The following is an 18,396-nucleotide window of genomic DNA, read 5'->3' on the forward strand; positions in this document are numbered from 1 at the left end:
AGGGGGGTTACATTTTCAACATATAAGTTTTGGGAAGACACCATTCCATCCATAGAAGCATATAAACAAGATTGAAACCTGTGATACTGGAGTGAGAGTGAATGAAGAGAAAAGAAACAGCCAAAGCACCATAAAAAGCTATGTAAAAAGTGCATGACATGCTGGGGAAGATATTTGCCACGTGTAGGTAGACAGACAAAGGGTGATACGCTTGCTCTACACAAGGGTTTACATGAGTAGGTTGTTCCCAAAGAAAACTGGACAGTGAACATGAGCAAACAATTCTTACAAGGTCAAATGGCCGTTAAGCAGATTATGCATTATTTCATCTCATTCACCACTAGACAAATGTCAGCTGAAAAGATCAAAATGATAAGAATGTATTTTCATCCATCAGACTGATCAAAATTAAAGAAGGATGATGACGACCTTGTTTGCAGTGTTTGGGGAAAAAGGCATTTCACACATTGTCAGTGAGAACATAAGTGAGTCTAGCTTTACGGGATGCAAGTTGGGCCTGAGATGCAAAGTTTTAAAATTAGGCCAATTGCAAGGCAAATATACGGGGTCAGTAGTCAATGGTTATCTTGTGGGGAAAGGGGTTAGTGACAGGAATGGGTTTGGGGGCATCTAGGGTGCTAATGATTTTTCTTGTATATGGGGGTTTTCACTTTTTGAAGATTCACTGAGAACATTTTTTTTTGCTTATAGTTTATACTTCAATATAAAATTTAAAAAAATCATAATTCCTTCTATTGAATACAGAAATCTTCTACAGGCAGCAGAAGTGGGGCTGATAAGCAGCAGCTGACAGCTGTGTTCCAGACCCCAGCAGGTATATCTGCATCTTCTTCCTCAGTTTCTGATGTCTCCAACTAAATCTCCACATAAATTCAGAGCTGGGCTTTACTAGCGGAGGCTGTGAAACATGAGCCACATTTTTACGAGAAATGGGCTTAGCACTAGAAAACCAGTTCTATTGTGAAGGCGACACAATTTGCTGACAACAGAGTCACAGACATAGAAAACAAATTTATGGTTACCAGAGGGGAAGGGTTTTGGGGTGGGGGATAAATTAGGAATTTGGGAGTGACACAGACTTAAAGCACAGGGAACTACACTCAATGTTTATGATAACCTATATGGGGAAATAATAGATAGATAGATAGATAGATAGATAGATAGATAGATAGATAGATAGATAGGTAGATAGATAGGTAGATAGATAGATATAACTGAATCTCCCCTTTTTTTTTCCTTTGCTTTTTAGGGCCGCACCTGCAGCACATGGAGGTTCCCAGGCTAGGGGTCCAATTGGAGCTACAGCTGCCTGCCTACGCCACTGCCACAGCAGCGCAGGATTCGAGCTGCGTCTGCGACCTACACCTCAGCTCCAGGCAACGCCAGATCCTTAACTGACTGAGCAAGGCCAGGGATTGAACCTACAACCTCATAGTTCCTAGTCGGATTCGTTTCTGCTGTACCACAACAGCAACTCCCATAACTTAATCACTTTACTGTACACCTGAAACTAACACAACATTGTAAATCAACTATACCTCAATTTAAAAAAAAAAAAAGAGAGAGAGAAAGAGAGCTTACTTACTCTTACTTCTGTCTATTCTTGTTCAGAGCACCCTGTTTCTCCCACAGCCTCGATCCTGGTGGCTGGATGATTCTGTTCTGTGTTGGTTTCAATATTCCATGGGCATAAAGATGACTTTATCAGCAGTGTTTAGAGAATCCCCTGGTACTTAGTAGGTGCTTAATAAATACTTATAGTCTAAATTAATGGGCATTTTATTCCCACGATCCCTCATTCCCCTATTCTTAAAAGAAACAAAAGAGAAATTCTATTTTAAATTTTTTTTTAAATGTAATTATTCTACATGCCCTTGAAAACGGACTTTTGGACCTGGCTCCTAGGTAGCCGGATGGTCCCAGGGCAGAGAGCAGAGACTTTGGAAACTAAGGAACCCAGGTCAAGTCCCAGTTTTACTTCTGTGTGACCTTGGTTAAGTTTCTAAACCTCTCCTGGGTTTGGCTTCCTCAGACTGGGAATGGAGAATGATGCCGTCTACCCCACAGCCATAGGCTCATGCCATTCATCCTCTAAACTGGGGCATCTTTGAGAGTGAAAGGGGGCTTGACAAATAATGCTTCTGGGACATATGAAGGGGGACCATCCTGGGCCAAGGGATCCAGGATGTACACATACCCTCCTCCAAAGCCTGCTAAGTGTTTGAAAAGAGCTGAGGAGTGCGTCTCTCTCTTGACTGTACGTTGGTAGCAAGATTCTGGAGCAGTGGTTCTCAACCTTGGCTGCCCCCTAGAATGACCCAGGAGCTTAAAAAACAAAAACAAAAACAAGAAAAACAAACACAGCTACTGATGTACTGGGTCTCAGGTACAGCTGGGAATTAAGGTTTTTCAAACACCCCAGGAGTTGGCGGTGAGGAGCCAGGCAGGAATCCTGCCCCAATGCAAGTGGCTCTGGGCCCCTGCACTCCTCAGCCACTCCTCCCTCCCCCTGCTTTTTTTTTTTTACTGTGGTAAAATACATACAACATAAAACTTACCGTATTAACCATGTTAAAGTGGACAGTTCAGTGGCACCATGCACATTCATATTCCTCTGCAACCATCACCATCTCCAAAACTTTCTCATCTTCCCAAATTGAAACTGTACCCATTACTGACTCCTCCTTTTCCCAGTTTCCCCAGCCCCAGGCAGCCTCTATGTGACCTCCTGTCTCTACAAATTTGACTATTCGAGGCACCTTATGTAAGTAGAATCATCTAGTATTTGTCCTTTCATGCCTGGCTTATCTCACGTAGCATGCTACCTTTGAGGTTCATCCATGTTGTAGCGTGGGTCAGAATTTCCTTCCTTTTCGCGACTGAATAATATTCCATGGCATGTACCACATTTTCTTTATCCATTCATCTGTTGATGGACACTCAGGTTGTTTCCACATTTTGACTATTGTGAATAATGTTGCTATGAGCATGGCTATGCAAATATCCATTCAAGTCCCTGCTTTTAATTTTTTGGAGTAAATGCTCAGAAGTGAAGCTGCTGATCCTTTGTCTTTCTCTTTTTAATGACCGTTCCCCATCCCCCCTTCACCCAAACATAGTTTTGTTTAACACAAGTCATTTGCTTCTAACCTGAATCATCCCCAGGCTACATAAAGACTGGGCTGAAGAAAACTTACAGAAAAGAAAGGACTGATATTCAAGTCAATGGTCTCTGAGCAGAGCAAAAATTGATTGTAGATTTGCAGCATCCCTGAGTGTTTGGTGCCTATAGTGAAGGTTTTCGCTGATAAAGCACAGGTGCTACAATGCCAAAGAGCTCAGGCTCATATGAGACTGATTCTGACATGAGATGATGGTTTCCTGTCTGAGCTCATGGCTGGGATGTCTCCAAGCCATTGTTCTCCTGGAGCCCAGTCCTCCTGATGCTGGGAGTTTGTGACAGCACTGGGAGGAAGTGACTCTGACTTTGCCTTCTCCATGACATAAGCAATAAACTGAGGGCTTGGCAAGGGGTTTCTCCTGGGACCCTCTCTACCTCTTGATGATCCTTGGGTCTCCAGACCCTGGAGAGGCTTCCCTTCTCGGTTTATAGGAGGGGGTACGTCCCTTCAGGAGCCTTGAGGCTGTGGGAGTGACACGCATTGCATTCTTGGAGTTTACAGCTGATATTTGCTCCCAAGAGGGATATAGTTCCCCCAGCACAGAGATTGAGTTTATTACTGCACTAGGCAATGATGATCTTCAAATCTGGTAAAAATTAGTCGACCCTGACATTGGAAGCCATGTATGAAACTGATTCCAAACTTTCTGTGACAGCACTGGTCATCCTTGAAATGCAAAAGGAAAGCTCCAGGAAGTGAAACAAGACCCGGGGGGAAAACTGCTTCTAAACAACGTTACTCATCTCAGGAACTCCCAGCCCACAGCTGGTAAACGGTCATGTCCTTCTTAACAAAGGTAGTTTCCTTAACACCAACCATGGGCCAGTCTGTGTCCTGGGAGGCAGGATAGTGCCAATGGACAGAGCACAGGTTTGGGTTAACATGCCTTGAGTTGTTAGCTGACATCTCCTTCCTTCCTCCTTCCTACTGGGTAGGCAAAGGAAGTGTCCAGCTGCAACAATGGCTGAATAAACTTGAGCTCTGGTCCTCACAACAGCCTGGGAAGTCCTGGAACCATCCTTTTTTACAGATGAGCAGACAGGGGCTCAGGGACGTGAGGTTAACTTGCTGAATCATCTCCCTACTGATGCTGTAACAAAGTATCCCAAACTTAGTAGTGCAAAAACAACACACACACATATTCTCCTACAGTTCAGCAGACCAGAAGTCTGAAATTGACTTGACCAAAATCAAAGGGTAAGCCAGGCCCTGATCCCACCGGAGGCGCTAAAGGAGGATCCATTCTTTGCCCTTTCTAGCTTCTGGAGGCTGCCCTCACTCCTCACATCATCTTTTCTGCCCCCGCTTCCCTTGTCTTCCTCTTCTGTAGTTTAGCTTCCTTCTGCTTCCTTTCACAAGGACCCCCGTGATTACGTTTAGGCCCACCTGATAGTCCAGGATGATGCCTTCATCCCAAGATCCTGAACTTAACCACATCTGCAAAGCCCCTTTGCCACGTAAGGTACCATTCACGGGTTCCAGGGATTAAGACATGGACTTCTTGGGGGCTACCGCAGAGGCCGAAGCCACAAAATCAGTGAGTGACAGAGCTGGAACTCACACACTTGTTTGTCTGATCACAAAACCCATGATCATTCTCTTGAAAAAAATCTTTTAATTACCTAAGACAGCAAAACATTTTTCTTTTAAAACTCAAGTATTACATGTTAAAGCTAGTGCCTCTTTTGGCAGCCCCTCCCCCAGTGCAGTCTTGGCTCCTTCCCATCTCCAGAGATGTATTTGTGCCACTGGTTAGTGATTTGAGAGGCTGCTGCCAGAACAGTTCTCATTCATTTGCACACATAGCTCTCTACCCATAATAAACATTATTATTTTATTTTTTTCTTTTTGGCCCTGTGGCATATGGAGTTCCCAGACCGGGGATCAGATCTGAGCTACAGTTTTGACCTAAGCGGCAGCTGTGGCAATGCCAGATCCTTAACCCACTGTGTCAGGCCAAGGATTGAAACTGCATCCCAGGATTCCAGAGAAGCCATCGATCCTGTTGCTCCATAGAGGGAACTCCAAACGCATGGCATTTTTATGTGTGTATAGTTTATATGGTACCCTGCCATCCTGATCTTTCTACAACTTGATTTTCCACCTAAGAATGTATCTTGGATTTCTATATGGTTCTATGGATCCTATGAATGGTCCTATCCTTTTTAGCAGCTGTGTAGTATTCCATTTAAGAGTCATACCATTATTTTTATATCTCCTTCCATTGTTCCCAATTTTCTACCGTACAAACATTCTTGTTTATGCCTCCTGAACCACATGTGGGGATGCTTCTCTAGGGTGGATGCAGAGAACTGAAATTTGTGAATGATAAATTTTTGAATTTTATTTGATGCTGCAAAATTGTCCTCCAATGAAACCCAAGTTTTCTTGGCTACATTAGGTTCTCATGCATGTGAAAAGGCATCTTAGGAAAACATTCTCCTGTCCAGACTTAGGTACCTACTATGGTGCCTCAATTGGTAAGCTTCAGAAGGAGCCTCCCTCACCTACTGGTGAAGGTCCCCCCTTGCCATTCCAAGCCAGACTGATCCAGGGAAACTTAGTGGGAAGGAATGAATACCGAGAGCATTTGCTTCAATTAACCACCCAACCTTTCTTGCCTTCAAATTGTGCTTCTTCTAGAGACAGCACTGGAATGGGATCCAGGAGACTGGGATTCTAGAATGCTCCTCTGTTAGGGATTCCAGGTGTCTATTATTTGGAAGGCAGATAAATCTAGAGGCTCAAACACAGCTGGGTTCAGATACTACCTGTATTAGTTTGCTAGGGCTTCAATACCAAATACCACAGACTGGGTGGCTTAAATACCATAAATCGATTTTCCCACAGTTGTGGAGGCTAGAAGTTTGAGACCAAGGTGTTGGCAGGGTTGATGTCTTCTGAGGCCTCTCTCCTTGGCTTGGAGATGGCTGCCTTCTCCCTGTGTCTGCCCATGGTCTTCCCTCTATGCCTTAATCTCCTCTTCTTATAAGGGAACTGGTCATATTGGACTAAGACCCACTCATGTGACCTCATTTTAGTTTAATTTCCTCTCCAAAGACCCTAGCTCCAAATATAGTCAGATTCTGAGATGTGAGGGTTAGAACTTCAACATATGAATTCAGCCTGAACACCAGCTCCGCTGCTTACCTCATTTGATGTTTGAATTCACTCATTTGACAGCAGTGGATATTGAATAAAACCCACACAGCATTAGACAGTGTCCAGGTGGTGGGAAGAAAAAAGTCAATGAGACAGATACATCCCCACTATTCTGGACCTTACATTTTGATGAAGACAATCACCGCATATTACATAAATAAGAAAACAACATATAAGAGCTACTCTGAGAATTAAAATGTGCAGATGAAATAGAGAATGCCTGGGGATATTTTAGCTAAGTCACTCAGGGGGCTTGAGGAGGTGACATTGAAGCTGAGACCTGAATAACAAGAAGGACCAGCTATGCACAGATCAGGTAATAGAGCACTTCAGGCAGAAGGAACAGAGGTGCAAAGGCCCTGAGGTGGATGGGAATGAGCTGAAGGTATTGAAACAGAATTTCCTGCTCTGAAATCCCATGAGACTACATAAAACTTTTTTTTTTCTGTTTTCATTTAAATTTAAAAAAATAGATGTTATTGGAATATAGTTGACTTTCAAACTGTGTTAGTTTCAGGTGTACAGTAAAGTAAATATATATGTATAACTGATTAAAAAACCTTTTTATTATGGGATTTTTCAAACACATACAAAGTAAATGGAATAATAGAATGAGCCCACATGGAGCTTTGACAAGGGTCAACATTCTATTGTTCTTTTTTCTCCTTTGCTTCTCTAGTCCCCCAAAACTCCATTCAATCATTGATTTTTTTATAGTTTTTTTTTGAGGTAAAATTTACCTACATTGAAATGCATAAATCTTAAACATCCAACTTTAACAAAATGATACACTCCTGTAACTCACACCTTCATACAATGTACAGCCTTGCTATTCACCCCAGAAAGTTCTCTCATAGACATTCCCAATTAATTCCTCTGGCCCCCGCCCCCCGCCAGAGGCAACAGCATTCTAAATTTTTCCAGCATGAAATAGCTTTGCATCTTCTTGAAACTTGTATAAATGGAACCAGGCAACATGTGCTCTTGTGCCTCTGGCTTTTTTCTTCTCAGCATCACATCAGAAAGATTCTTCCATGTAGTTGTGAGTATCAGCATTTGTTCTTTCTAATTGCTGGGTCTTAGTCCATTGTGTGAATATGCTGCAGTTGGTTTATACATTCTCCTGTTGATGGGCCATTGGATTGCTTCCAGTTTGGGACTACTATGAGTAAATTTGCTATAAACTTTCATGTCCAAATCATTTCATGGATATATATGTTCATTTCTCTTGGGATAATGTGATAGATACAAGTTTAACTTTGAGAAACTGTCAAAATTTTTTCTGCAGTGGTTGTACTTTTTACCCTCCCACCAGGAATGGGTCTTGGTTGCTCCATATTCTCACCAACACTTGGCATTCTCAGTCTTTAAAATTCCAGCCATTTCTGGATTTCCTTGGTGGCCTAGCAGTTAAGAATTTGGTGTTGGGAGTTCCCATAGTGGCTCCGTGGTTAATGAACCCGACTAGGATCCATGAGGATGCAGGTTTGATCCTTGGCCTCGATCAGCGGGTTAAGGATCCAGCATTGCTGTGAGCTGTGGTGTGGGTCACAGACACACTCGGATCTGGTGTTGCTTTTGCTGTGGTGAGGGCCAGCAGCTGTAGCTCCGATTAGACTCTAGTCTGGGAAACTTCATATGCCACAAGAGTGGCCCTAGAAAGAAGAAGAAGAAGAAGAAAAAAAAGAACAAACAAACAAAACAAAACCAAAAATTGGCTAGTATGTCTCATTATTACTAGTTTTAATTCTTTATGTATTTTGGACAGAAGTTCAGTGTCAGAGAGTTTCAGCTGTAGCTCAGTGGGTTATAAATCCAACTAGCATCCATGAGGATGTGGGTTCAGTTCCTGGTCCCGCTCAGTGGGTTAAGGATCATGGCATTGCTGTGAGCTGTGTGTAGATTGCAGATGCTGCTTGGATCCCAAGTTGCTGTGGCTGTGGTGCAGGCCAGCAGCTGCAGCTCCAATTGCGGGAAGGGAGCAGTCCTGGAACCAACCCCCCGAGTTTACCAAAGGATGCCTGTACTTGCTGTTCTCGCTGCCCAGCAAACCCCTAGTCCAACGAGACCCAGTTCATACATCACACATATGGGAAATCCCTTCATCTCTCATTCAGACAATTAGAGGGAAAAAATCAAGTTGCCCGGACTGTAGAGGCAAACAGACCAGGCCTTAGTCTCCTCTGCTGCTCAGCAGCTTATGACTGGACCTCCTCTCTTGTCTGCAGGGCCCACGGGAGCACATTCCTCCAAGGCAGGTTTTGCAATGAGATACTGTGGGAAGAGGGTGGCCGCACTTTGGCCCAGAGTAAGCTGCTCTTAGAGAGTATGATAAAGGACACTGGAGCAATTTGAGGGCCTAAAAGTGATGCCATATGGACCAGATGCAGCACCTAGATAGGTTTGGTTGGGACCATACAGTGTTTGCTTTAAAAATGGGATTCGTTAACATCCCGAAACAGGGGAGGTTTTAAACCTTAAAGCCAGGGGCCACCGGCACCACCAGCACCAGCAAAAGTGGATTCTGGCTCCTCTTGAAACCTCCTCTTTAACCTCTGGCACCCCAGACCTGTACCCCTTTAAGACCCTGATCAGTTACAGTCCCCCTTTAATGGCGTCTGCATACCTTTCTCCACCAACATAGCAGTAGCTTCCTTCCTTCCTGTCACCTGCAGGCCCCTGACCCAGCAGGTGCCCAGTTCCAAGATTCAGCTTTGCACAGACAACGTTACTGCCCCGGGCAGGTTCATTCTGTGGCACATTAGTCTCCCCTCCTCTGCCCTCCCACAGCATCCTGCATCCCCTCCTCCAGGCCCCAAATGCCTCAAAGACAGAGGTGATGTCTTATCATTGCTCAAAGCCCCTGATTGTGAATTGGCCGAAGTCTTTAAATTTTTAAAAATTCATCTCTTTCCCAGTGATCAGTCTCAGGAAAGACCAAAACACCCAATCATTGCATCAGTGTGACAGTGATTCTTAAGGACGCATGATAAAACAGGGTCAAGGTTGGAAAATACGATGCCCTTCCCCCACTGTCATCTTCTTCCCAGGCCACCCCACTCTGCTGCTTTGCCAGGCTCTCCATTTACAGTGGCCATGGCCACTGATCTAAATATTCACTACTTTCTCTAACCAGTGTAATTGTTACTCGTGGAGACAATAGGGCATTATATTTGGATTAGAAAATCCAGACATACAGATCCTGTTACTATTTTTTTTCTCCTTGAAACAATAAATGGCACCCATCAGAGACTGGCACAAGTTTAAAAGTCTGGCGAAACCCATTGTTGGTGCGAAGCAATAAAACTTCTTATTTACAGCACATGCTTACCATGTGATATGGGGGAAATTTCCACTTTAGCAATTCTCATGATAATGATAACTTAGAAATAGCCTAAAATCTGGTCAATAAGAGAACTGATAACTCAGCGGCAATATTTATGCAGCAGATTGCTACCAGCAATGACAATGAATTAACTAGAGCCACTTGTATCTCAAAAACCATGCTCAATGTGAAAAGCAAACAGCATCAAGATGTGAATACTGGAGTTCCCACTATGGCGCAATGGGATCAACAACATCCCTGAAGCGCTGGGACGTGGGTTTGATCTCTGGCCCTGGGAACTCCACATGCTACAGGGAAAAAAAAAATGTCATTGGTATAAAGTTTAAAAACAGCAAAATCCAAAGCTATAGAGTTTTACAGACCTATCAATCTATGGTTGGGAATGATGAACAGCCGGGCCACCTTGGAGAAGGCGGGAATCCATCCAATCAGGGCAGGGTACACAGGGACAGCCAATCAAATCGGAAGTGGTCTATTCTCTAAAAGAATATCTGAAGCAAATAAGGCAAAGTGTTGGATTTGACAATGCCAGGTGGTGGCCAATAATTTTTACTGTATTATTGCCTACACCGTAAAGTATGCTTAAATTCTTCAAAATAAATAAAAAGAAATCTTAATTCATCCCCTACTATGTGTCAGGCTATGTTATATGTATCACTCACCTTGAAATGAAATAACTTGTGCAAGAATTATTTATATCCCTATTTTATAGATGAGAAAACCAAGGTTTTTGAGGTATTCTGTGAGTTCCTAACACCAACACAGCCAGTAGCTGGGTTTCCAGGCTGTGTTTAATTCTAAAACGCACATGTTTCAGTATGGCCACAGTGCCTAAAGACTGCTTTCTTGAGCCTGTTTCCCATGGTTTCACCGCAGCTCACGGCTTCGCCTGATCGTTAACCCACTGAGCGAGGCCAGGGATCAAATCTGCAACTTCCTAGTTCCTAGTTGGATTTATTCCCGCTGTGCCACAACGGGGAAACTCCTCCGATTCTTCCTTTTATCAGCTTTCTGTTTAAAGCATTTCCTTTAGCTAATTTTTAAGGTAATGAAAAATTTTTTAGTTTTACTTTGTTATCAGAATGTTATTTTTTTCTTCATTCCTGAAGGGTAGTTTCACTAGATACAAGTTCACAGTTAACAGTTCTTTTCTTTCAGCCCTTGAAAAATACTGTTCCACTTCCTCCTGGCTTTCGTATGAGTAATTTGCTCTCTTTAAAATTGATGTGTCGCTATATAGGAGTTTCTCTTTGGTTTCTTCCAAGGTCTTTCTTTCCCTCTTTCTTTCTTTCCTTCCTTCCTATCTTTCTTTTTTCTTTCTTTCATTTACAGAAATTTAATTATGATGCATCTTTAGTGTGGATTTACTTGAATTTATCTCATTTGGGGTTTTCTCAGCTTCTTGGATTTGTAGATCTGTTTCTTTCCTCCAATTTGGGAATTTTTCAGCCATTGTTTCTCTGAATATTTTTTTCAATCCTATTTTCTCTCTGTTTGGGGATTCTGATGATACTAACATTGAATTCTTTGTTATTGCCCCATAAGTCCCCTAAGTCTCTATTCATTTTTTAGGTCTATTTTCTCCCTGCTATTTAGGTAGGGTGAATTTTATTTTTATTTTCTCATATTTACTGATTCTATCCTTTTATCATCTTCACTCTACTACTGAGCCCACCCAGCAAGTTTTTATTTCTATGACTGCACCTTTTTGTTCTATAATTTCCATTTGGCTCTTTTTCATAACTTCTATTTCTTTGCTGAAATTTTCTGGGTTTTTTCATATGTTTCAAGATGTTATGTGATTGATTGTTAAAATATTTTTATTCTTGACAGAAAATTTCAACATCTGACTCATGTCAGTTATTGGTGTCTATTAATCATCTTTTCTCATTCAACTGGTGATTTCGGTGGTTATTTGTATAACAAGTGGGTTTTTTAACAATTTAATTCTTCATATTTTGGGTTGTTTCTCTCGGAGACTCTGGATCCTATGTAATTCTTTTATTTTAGCAGGCTGTCACTGTGTCTTGGTGCAGCACATGGGTTTAGCTTACTTTTGTAGGCTGTGGTTCCAATGGTAGTTCAATTTTCAGGGCAGTTTCAGTGTTATTTTAGTCTTCTTGGTTTATCTAGTGCCACTGGGGCTGCCTGAAGAGGCAGAAAGTATATCCCCAACCCTGGCCAGTAGAGTGCCTCATAATGAGGCAACCGTGATGGGATTCCTCTTCCTACTGTCTTCTGGCTGCCAGATGTCTCTTGGCAGGGGAGGAGAGTCTTGTATTTACAAGGACAAAGAGGTTTCCTGGGTTAGTCTCTGGCCAACTCCTTCCCCTTCCTCTGTATCTCTCAGTGAAAATGGTGCCCTAGGTCTGGCAAAGAAGGAGAGTTCTTTATCCTCTTATTTACGGAAAGGATCCCAATCATTCTCTCTACTGGGGGTGTCAAACTCACCTGATGTTGCTAGAGGCTCCCCATTTTGATCCAGGGAAAGAACGAGCCTACCCTGGCTGCCTTCTGTTGCTATGTTGGAGGTTGGGAAATGCCAAGTCTGGGTGGCCTTCCTCTGAGGGTGGTAGAGACACCAGATGCTCTGCGCTGTTCCTCCACTCCTGGGATCCCAAACCATCTCTGTCTTTTGATGGCTGTATTAGTCAGGGTTCTTAAGAAAAATTGAACTATCAGGATATCTAGATGGATAGGTAGATAGATAGACAGACATCTATCTGAATATATCCTCTCTCTGTATAAATAGATATAAAGATAGAGATATCTATTTTTGAGAGAGAAAGAGATGTATATGTATATACATGTATAGATAGATACAGAAATAAAGGTATAGATATTGGCATCTATCTGTGTATGTGTACACACACACACACACACACACACACACACACACACACATATTTGAGGAGAGAAAGAGATTAATCTTAAGAAACTGGCTCACATGATTATGGCGTTTTGGCAAGTCCAAACTCTGCAGGGTAGGCTGGCAAGCTAGAGACTCGGGAAAGAGTTGCAGTTCAAGTCCAAAGGCTGTCTATTGGAAATATTCCTTCTTGCTCAGGGAAGTCTGTCTTTGTTCTATTAAGGCCTTGGACTGATTGTATGAGGCTTCTATACTATGGTGGACAATCGGTTTCATGCAAATTCCACCAATTTGTATGCTAATCTCATTCAAAAGAAACAAAACATTTCTGAAACATCTACAGTAATGGTTGACCATATATTTGGACACAATGGCCCAGCCAAGGTGACACGCAGAATTAACCATTAAAGTTGTCCTTTATGCCATTTCCAGGGTTTATAATTGTGCTTCTCAAGAAAGAGCAGGGAAAAATAGGTCTATGCTCTCTTGGCTGGGCTGGAAATTAAGAGACATCAGAAAGGCAGTTTGTAAGGAGGGGGGATAAAGCTGATCCATAGGCGCATCAAGGATAGAAGGTGCAAGGAAATGAGTTCTTTCCTTTGAGGGTCTCTGTCCCAAGCCCAGCTACCCCTGCCCTAACTGAAAAGTGGTCTTCCAACCATTACTTAGATGCTATTAGTCCATAAAGCCCTTTTTTGTTGTTTAACTCATTTGACTTGGGTTTCCATCTCTTCCAACAAATTATGGAGTCTGGGAGGGTGGATTAAAAAGAAGTCGTTGACTGGCTCAAAGGCTCAGCCATCTCAGCAGCTAGTTATCCTTTTCTGATGTCAGCCCTGTTCTGATTCCTGCAGAAAACAGGGTCGAGGTGGGGAAGGAACCCTTCCCTGGCCTGAGGGTGGATTCCCTGCCACTGGGCTGAATCAGGAGCTTTCTCAAAGGTGGGAAGATCAGTCTGGGAGGACAGTCACTGGGGTCCTGTCTGCTCACCAAATTGGGGCTGTTCCAGAGGATGGGCTCGGGAAACAAGGATCCAAAATAGGCCAAAGCGTCACCATAAAGTAGCAATGCAGAGTTTCAGATTCCTTGAGCATGGCGATTTATGGGTAAAACATCTGTCCAGACTATAGATGTGCAAATTTATTGACAGATTCATATTATCCTCAGTGCCCCAATCCACAGCTTCTATTGCTGTGAAGCTGCACTGAAGTCACCATAAGAATGTTGAAGTATCTTCAACTTTGAACCCAGTGCTATTGGATTTCCTTTGACAACAAAGCCAATATCGATTTGCCCAGGAAAAAAACTGTGCATGAGAAAATATCCCCAAACCAATTGAGTCCTTGTAACCAGAGTTACTTCTGATGAGGTGAAAAACCATTTGGAAATGGTGCCTTTCAGACTGTGCTTGACAACTGAACCTTTACGTTTCAGCTTGAAAGCACCGAAGGGAAAAGGAGGGGAAAGAAACAGATGTCTGTCTTCAAAAAAAATAAAAAAGAAAGAAAGGAAAAAAATGAGAGACGAGCGAGAAGGAGAAAACACACCACTCTGACCTCAACTTTATTTGCATTTTATACATTTTATATATTTCATTTTGTAAAAACAGTCAAGCCCCAACCACAAGATTTCATAGATAAGAGGAAAAAGCCGGACTTTGCTTAATTCAATATTTTAGAGACATGCTCTTATGGGCAGTGAGCAAACGGCATCCCAGCCAGACCGAGACTGCTGACGACTCTGAAAAATGTGACCGTGATTCACACTGGGACACCACATCTCATAACACACCGTGTGTGCAAAAGGCTGTAATTATGAAATGTTTGCATTAAGCAACGTGGGTGCCGAAATACAGATGTTCCTCATTGACTGTAATTGGACCTGACGTGGCTTTGGCCTGCTTTATACCAGTTGCCGGAACACGCAGCCCACTTCAGCCTGGTCCTCTGAAGGCCTCTGTTTCATATCGCCTTTATTGGGGGGGTGGGAGGGGAGCTGGGGTCGGAGGAAGATTATACCTCAGCGCAGGGGCCCTCCCCTGTCCCGGAGCTTGGCGAAAATGCCTTTCAGTCTGCGTTGAGGGGCACCCTTCTCAGGAGCTGACTGTGCAGTTTTATTCAGCAACTTCTCTTCTTATTTAAAAGGGAAAGTTCTTCTCCCAGGGCCCCTCCCCCGTGAAGACTGGGTAAAGGTGCCATTTGTTTTCATGCTACTGCATAATGCATCCAAGATGTGCTGTCTCCAAAAAAGGATCAACAAAGAAGGCCCTTCTCTGAAGCTCTGGGCTCCCTCTGCCCACTGGCCGCCTCGCACACACACTTGGAGTCCTCCGCTGCAAAGGCCATCCTCCTGGAAATCACCACACGCTGTCCTGCACACCTACTGAGTGTAAATTCTGCTGTGAATGGAAAACAGAGATATGCACACCCAGATTGGCTGTGGCTTCATTTGTAGGAACGTGTTTCCTGTTGTTTAGAAAAGAAAGGGATGGGGGCACTGGTTGAACATCTCTTCTGCCCTAGGCAATGTTCAGAAGGTCCCAAAGACCCAGGTAGGTTCAAGGCGGGGGGGAGTATCAACCCCGCCACTCATGACAGGAGTGACAGTGGCACATGGGAAGAAGAGCCTTTCCAGTGGAGGGAGTGAGGACAGCACTTCAAAGGGAAGGCTCAGGTCACCCAGCTTACACGCTGTGACATGTGACCTGGGCAATGTGGCCCTCCATTTCCTCATCTGGAAAAGGAACTCTCATTGTATAAAGCTCACAAGGATTTGGGGGAGGATATGCATGAGTTGATGCATATAAAGCCTTTACTGGAGTGTTTGCCGTATAGAAAAACCCAAGTGCTCAGTGAGGCTATCCTTGACTTTAACCTTTCATTCCTAAACATATTATGAAATAGACTTAGATGCATGGATATATCTACCAGTCTCTATGTATGTATGTATGTAGGTGTCTATCTCTCTCTCTATCTATTTGTTGAGCCTCAAGGAAAGATTTGGTTATTCTGGTAAAAGAAGAAATCATCCCCTACGTATTGATTTTAAATTAATGGGCTACCAGATTAAAAGGAGATTCTTTTCAAGGTAAAAGAAAAACACATTTTTACAAAGCGAATGAACCAAAACTTTAATGGCATCTAAAAGAGATGCAAAGGTTAGAGTGAAAGCAGGACTCATACAACCTATGCTATATGGAAAGTTGCAGTCAGGTCTATCTGGTGAGGTGTTTTGTTTTGTTTTTTTTTTTTTTTTCAGAGACCTGCCGTCCATCTGTCAAATCTCCCTGCATTCCTACTTTCCTTTCAGTTCTGCCCTTTGACCTTTCTCTTTCACTTATCTATTGTTGGGTGATAAACTACCCCAAACTTAATGATAAGTGATACCAACAGTCATTAATTTTGCTTACAATCTGCAATTTGGGCAGGACTCTGTGGAGTCAGCTCTTTTCTGCTCCTCCTGGTATCAACTGGGGGCAACTCAAAGGCTGTCATGATTTGGAGACTAGGGGCTGGGGTCATCTGAAGACTCACTCACTGTCCTGTCCTGTGGTTGGTGTTGATCTGTCTACGAGGCTGCCTAACTTCCTTGCATGGTAGTAACTGGGTTCCAAGAGCAATCACACAGGAGAGCAAGGAAAAGCATTGTATTTTTATACTTTGCTTTGAAAGCCATAGTATCACATCCACCATATTCCACTGGTTGAAACTGTCAGAAGGTCCTACATAGGATCAAAGGGAGGGGACGTGGACCCCACCACTCAGTAATAGTAGTGACAATGGCACATTGGAAGAAGAGCCTATAGGATGGGTTTTTTTTGAAAATACAATACAGACTTTAATTTTTTTTTTCTCAATCCCAAAGCTTTAGACCTGAAGATGTATGTATTTCCAGGGCATTCCTATTTTTTTTTTCGTAAGGATTAGTGGAAATCCTTGCCCTTGAGGCACTCAAGTCTAGTGGGAGAAATAGATGAGTAAATAGATAATAAAAGAGTAGGTGGCAAGTACTTTACTGGGGGGAGTCAGAGGAGACCCCAAGATAAAGTTCTGCATACATCATTCCAGAAGCACTTTACTAAATAACTACCCCAAAGTCTAGGAAATGGCAGAGCCAAGGTTCACAATCGGGCCCCCTTGATGTCAAAAGCCAATCTCGTTAACCCCAGAAAGACATGCAGTTTCCTCAATTCTGTCATCAACTTCCAGGTTCTTTGAAACCCAATGAAGTGAAACAGTAAGACCATCTACATGAAGACATGTGAGCACCCATCCCTCTGTCTCCTACCCATTTTTACCTTCCACTCCCACTTAATGCATAAGGAAACCAAGCTCTAGAAGTAGCTGCCCTCCGCAAATCCAAGGCCGTTTAGGCACGGAAGCTTCCATTACCATGTTGCTTGCAGATAGGGAATGGTGTGTGGAATCTTCTGCTTTCCTGAAGGCAAATGCTGAAACATGGCTTTGCTCATTAGGGAAAAGCACATTTACCATCAAGACTTGGCCAAAGCAAATGAGAGACTGGACATTGAAGAAGTGAGTTGAATTATCATTGTTATTATTATTCAGGGAAAGGTGGACAGACCTCTTTAACCAGTCATTACAGGCAGAAGGACGTTTAGACTCTGGATGATCTGAATACTTGACACGATTCTTCATTTTGTTTGAAATACAGATAGACTCTTTCCATACCCACCAACATGGAGGGATGGATTGAGGGAATTTTCAGGTAAATTTCAAGTAATTTGGGGAACAAAATGTTTTATTTATTGATGGACGTATTTGATAGATTTTTACTAAGCATCCAAATCAGCGTTAAAGATGAAACAGCAGAAAAAAAGCACAGGCTCTTTCTTCAAATTTGCACAGTTTATTGTGGATAATTACGAGGAGGTCGGTTATCTGGCCACTACACCTGTTTTATTTTCTGCCTGAGTGCACCGCTGGACTGACTCTGTTTCCCATTTTGCCTGGCAGCTGGTTGAGGCCGTGTGAGCAGGTTCTGCCAATGGAAGGTGAATGGAAGACATTCGTGGCACTTCAAAGTTTGCACCATAAACTTTCCTATACGCTTCTCTACTCCATCTTTTTTACTGTCTGCTGACTGGATATCCGCACCCAGGATGGTCCTGGGGCCATTAGTTGCGGAAGATAGGACTTTTTTAGACTTCTTTCAATGACTGACTACTATGGAGCAAATGATCTTCCCCGCCTTGGCTGTTGAATATACATTACTGGAGTGAGAAATAAATTTCTGTTGTACTAAGCCACTGAGATTTGGGGGTAGCTCTGTTGAAGCAGCTAGTACTACCTTAGTTAATACTCTAGACAGTTGCAATGCAGTTAGGAAAGTGTTGTAATGGGAGCAGATGCAAGAATTTGTAGAATAACGAGGAGCAGAATTATCTGCTTTTGAGACTGAAAGATTTGAACAATTTCCGTCAAAATCGAAGGAGTTGCTGGGTATTGGCGGAGGAGGTATGTCGGAGAAGACTCCTCAAAACAAAAGGTGACATGTTAGGAGACTGACCTAATAAAACATTTGTACCATTTAAAAAAAGAGAAAGAAAAGATGACATGTGAAATCCGCCTTGAAGGGAGAATTGCCTGGTTCCAGTGAGTGAGCCCAAGGGAAGGGTGTTGTGAGCAGAAGGAACAGCCTGTGCACAGACTTTGGGTCTGAGGTGCATGGCACGTTCAAGAAACGGCAAGCTTTCCTGCAGGACTAGAGTTAAATCTGCCCAGTTGAGGCAGGAGGGGAAGAGGTTAGGAAAAGAGGATGTGATTTTGTGATGCGGAGTCATGCCGGGCATGGTA

The sequence above is a fragment of the Sus scrofa genome, chromosome 16 (genome assembly GCF_054392235.1).
Source record: "Sus scrofa isolate SSC_HxYL_T2T_F1_AM1 chromosome 16, Sscrofa_HxYL_maternal_Yorkshire_Landrace_v2.0, whole genome shotgun sequence".
NCBI classification, from domain to species: Eukaryota; Metazoa; Chordata; class Mammalia; order Artiodactyla; family Suidae; genus Sus; species Sus scrofa.